Raw genomic sequence first — 5,000 nt, 5'->3', positions numbered from 1 at the left:
AGGACCACCTTGTTTGGTTCGTTCGTCTGTCTGACCACTTGATGTGAAATATGCGCCGGAGGTTGTGTAGGTGGAACATCGCGTTTACGCTAAACGGATAACCACCGACTGAAATTTGCGTTTTGGTCACACATTTATGAATCGAAGAAACTGGTTTCAAGATATTAGCTCACTTCTTACCTGTTAGCTCCAGATATCGGAAATTGTGAGAGAATTGTCACGTTTTTACTGCCGGATGACAAAAACCACCCTTCCATTTCATGTAAACTCGATTCAGTATTCCATCTTGTTCACTGGGTTGTACAATACGGGCGAACTATCCTCTGGCTGTCAAGTGAAGCTGTGATCCTCGTAGTTATGAACCGAATTTTTGCAATTGCGTAAAGAAGCCTGAAAAATTAAGGACTTCAACGGGGTTTGAACCCGTGACCTCGCGTGACCGGTGCGACGCTCTAGCCAACTGAGCTATGAAGCCACTGAAGTTGGGAGCTGGTCATTTGTGGGTTCCAATGTTCCCGTGAGGAATGAAACAACGATGAAATGATACATGAAATGGATCATATATGAAATCAAGTGAAGCTATGATCCCTCGCAGTTATGAACGCAATTTTTGCAATGGCGTAAAGAAGCGATTATTTTTAATTTTTTAAACAATAATAATAATATCGCTTTGTGGCGTTGCCGCCTTGTCTTTGCCGTAGCCGTCGTCGTTGCTTGACCTCCCAATTATGCTACAAATACCAACTGACGTGCGGAGTTTTCCCGCTGACGGTTTTTCTACAGTAAAATCTGACTTGAGCTCAAATAACACAACCAGAAGTTTGGAATGTTGAATTTACTATTGAGCGCAACTTTAAAAATGCACCCCCAAAACTTAACCTGCAGACAATATACACAAGCCTATCACGACACAGAACCTAATGTACGCAATGACATACCGCTTATTTTTCTCATCGACAAGTGGCTTTACCTCTTCATCGTCATCAACCTAAAGCAACAAGAAATCACGCGTTAATCAAAGTTAATAATGGAGTCCTTCGATCAACTCAGCGCAAGTGGAGTCTAAGTGAAGCCAAAGCCAAGAGTGGTGCGAAGGAGCAAAAGGCTGCGCTCGGTAACCTCCTCGTTTCAAGAGAAGGTGAGCGAAAACAATCTCACGTATTTCGCAACTCTTTCATTTCGTCCACGTTCTACAATATGGGTGAGTTACTTTCTTACGGTTACTTTAATGAATACCCTCTGAAGAGCGTATACCGGGTTCACTCTCCCTGCTTAACGACTCCATGTACTTAAATTATCACTTAGCAGTACTTTGTGATGTGATTAGACGGGAAGTACTTCCGGGGAACGGAAGATACGTTGGAGTCCCGAACTTGGACTCTATGTTTAAGCAAATATTGTCTTTTCTTTCGTGTACAGAACATAGCGGCGGATCACGTGCGTGAACAGGCTCTGTGAAGCTTTCACACTTTACAAAATAGCCATTGTTTCGAATGACTAAACGACTAACATTACAATTACAAAATAGAGTTTTAAACGTTTTAACCCAGTGTACGACGATGTGGCGCCATTGACAACGCCTTTTCGGAATCCTGGTCCTTGCGGGACTAAATAAACTTTCAAACCCTGGTGAACATACTAGAGAAAATGTTTTTTCTTGCCTGAGTCTTAAGCTCGAGACGTCCCCGTTTTTTTGATGATGCTGTGAGGAGCAACACAACGGCTACAACAATGCACAGGACACCCAGTGATATGACGACATATTCCACTATATGTGATACAGCGATGAGCGGGTGAACCTTCTTTCTGAACTCTGCTGCTTTGGCGTCAGTGATCAAGCCAGTCTGCAAAACCAGCGTCAGTAAACGATGGATACAACAAACAAGCAAACGAACAAAAGCGACAAGTATACTTCTTATCAGTTAGTGTGCTTTAGTAAATTAATCAGTTTCACGCAAAGTCTGAAAAAAACATACTTGAACGGGATTTGAAGCCATACATCGTGCGATTGCGCTACACATGCAAGGCGCTGTTACACTGTGCAATTGTTCGTGCAACTTGTCTCGCAACGGCATTGCGAGACAACTTGCCCAATGTAACATACCTTACAACGGCCAAAAACGTTGCGAGATCAGTTGCAGAAACCGTTGAGGAAAGTAAAATTGAGTTCTTCTTTCCGCGACGGTTGCAACGAATTCCTTAAGCACTGCGCAGTGTAACATCCGTCCTGCAATTTGTCACGCAATGGTTTGCGGCACCAGCCAATGAAAATGTTCCTTTAGTTACCGCATGTGATCATCGAAACGAGACAAGATGCATGAAAAACGTTGCTCAGCGTAACACCCCTAAAACAACATGTTTCGTAAGGTGAGAACGTGTCATAAAATGGCGTTGCGACGCAAGTTGCACGAAAAATTGCACAGTGTAACAGCGCCTGTAGTATGAGTGGTTCTCTATTTAAACTCTGTAAAAATCTTCAGTACATGCAATAGTCAGCCCGCGGCGCCGAAATTAAGGAAGATACGTGGTGTATTTTGTCATTTAGTGATTATCTATTGCACAAAATTATCTAAACACAGTAAAACCTTCAGGGTTAGGATTAGGGTTAGCGTTAGGGTTAGGTTAGGGTAATTGTATAATTACTGAACGTTTTATACCTTGTTTAAAAAAAATTGAAACAATAGAAAAAGAGACACCAAGTACCTACCGAACTTAAACAGTCGACCAATAACATCACGACGTACTTGACCAATCACATCGACGACCAGAGACTGACGTTACACAAATCACTTGAAGATGAATTCCGCTCAGGTTGTCGAAACGTCAGTCAATGTCATCCTAAAAAGTACTTCTCAGGACTACACTGACCCGGACGATTGTACTTCACTTAATAATGAAACTCAAAAAAGGCACTGAGACTTACCTCAGAAGCATACATGACAGGAAGGATTACTTTTTTAAATTTGCCAGTCGTTTCCCTGTGAAATAAAGACACGATAGGTTAGGGGCCACTATTTACGAAACGGTGAAGGACAGAAAATTAATTTACCACAGATAACAGGGACATACTTGACGGAACGATCTCACTGCGTTCAACAATTCTATGGATTTGCATAACTGCTCTAATAGTTAATCCGCATAAACTTTGAATGCCAAAGGTAATATTGAAGGCCCACTCATTTCTTTGTTTGATTCAGCTGAGCTAAAAAGCGTGTACTTGCGTTTTCCATTTTTCACAGATAATTCCCTTTACCCAGGGCGGCGCTTACAGAGAAATGGAGTAAAATTTGGTAAAAAAAGTGGTTATAAGTTTGCGCGTACGTAATTCAGCTATTACAAACACTTTGCGCGCCGATTGCCTTGTTTCGAAGATAAACTGGTCTAATGAGAGATCTGGATCTTCCAGCTGCAGCAAGACCATTTTTTTCAAGTCATTCAACACAAACCTTTGCTAACCTCAAAAAATATGTCCTCCGTTTTGCTGCCTTTTTCTCGGCAATGGGGGGAATAACGTTTTTTCGGTTTTTTCCCTTAGTGTGGAACTCAAAATGCAACCTTTCATAGGTTATTGAAAACATGAATTTACAGTCAAATTACTTTTTTGTTACTCACGTTAAAGTGTCCACCGATTCCAAAGCAACATTGATCTGAACTCTTTTTGCAGCATGCATGACAACGCCTGTTATCTGATATTGGGAGAAAAGAAAACAAAAAATTTCATCTGGGACAGATTATTGCAGGTTATAAAAGAACTTAAGCAATTGTAAAGATTGAACGGAATCAATCCCCTTAAGGTCGCGCGAACTTCAAAGATTTGTCAATGGCACGAAATTGAAGGAAATATAGAACTTTGAAAGACTAAATGGAGTTAAAGGATTTCCTTAAAATCAGATTCTTCGTGAAACTTGAATTTTCTGCACTACAGCCTCCGTTCTTAATCAGACTGGTTTCCAATAGCGATACAAAAAAATAAGCACAAGAATCATACACAGACCGATTTAACTTGTCGTTTTTAAGTACCCCATCAACGACCAAGAAGCTCTTGAATTTGCACGTATTGCGCGTGCTGGGGCTTGAGTCCCCAGTAAACCAGACAATATTCTTTCCTATTGATTTCAGTCATTTTTATTCTGCTACCGAAGGACGGTGTCTTCCACGTCTTTTAGGCTTTCCTTATTTCCATTGCTCGGCCTCCGATGGCCCCCTCTCCCACCTCTGTTTTCCCCCAACCACAAGCCGACCACCGACTTGTCATGCAGCCTCTCAGACAAGCAGGCGAAATAATTCATCTTACCGGCTCGATGTCGACGAACGTCTCGTGCTCCCTTTTGTTGGGGTGGAGTCCGATGACAGCTTTTACAAGAGATTCGTCTCCTTGGTAGAAATGTGGAGGGGAAATCACGATAGGGGGATCTGCAAAGACAACAATGCGAAATTCCTTTTGAAAAAATAATGCGGGCAAAAATTGCTTGGGGTGCTTTCTTGGGTATGGTATATGAGCTTATAACTGATATTTAGGGAGACAACCAGAACGTCAGAAAAGTAATTTGTCAACTTTTTGCGGCAACAGGCTGATTTAGCAACAGAACGGGAACGTCAGTGGCGACGTCGCGCGCAACAAAACTACCAATGAGAATTTAGAATACAGAAGAAAAGAGTGGAGTCTATTCTATTCTGAATTCTCATTGTTGTTTTTCCCGCGCGCGCCGTCGCCACTGACGTTCTCGTTCTGTTGCTAAATCAGCCTACTGTGTTGTTTGGACCTCCCGAATGTATCAGTTTCACTGATCAGTGGCCAGGCGCGAATAGGACAATCACATGACTTTTGGAGGGCATATAGTTTATTTGTGGCCCGAGTAGCAAATGATGCTACGAGGGACACAAATAAACTATGTGCCCGACAAAAGTCATTTGATTATCATTATTATTAATGCACAAGGCCAAATCGTACCAATTCATTTAATACGAAAAAATTGTTAAACAGAGATGTAGCATGAAAC

General features: G+C 41.8%; 1 pseudogene; it reads right to left on the bottom strand.

Annotated features, from left to right (window-relative positions):
* LOC138016046 (lysosome membrane protein 2-like) overlaps positions 1–5,000 on the bottom strand; it is a 50,645-nt pseudogene that overhangs the window by 4,841 nt on the left and 40,804 nt on the right.

Source organism: Montipora capricornis, chromosome 9 (genome assembly GCF_036669925.1).
Source record: "Montipora capricornis isolate CH-2021 chromosome 9, ASM3666992v2, whole genome shotgun sequence".
NCBI lineage: Eukaryota > Metazoa > Cnidaria > Anthozoa > Scleractinia > Acroporidae > Montipora > Montipora capricornis.
Note: the sequence above shows the minus strand (reverse complement) of the source record. Positions and strands in the feature narration are given on the sequence as shown.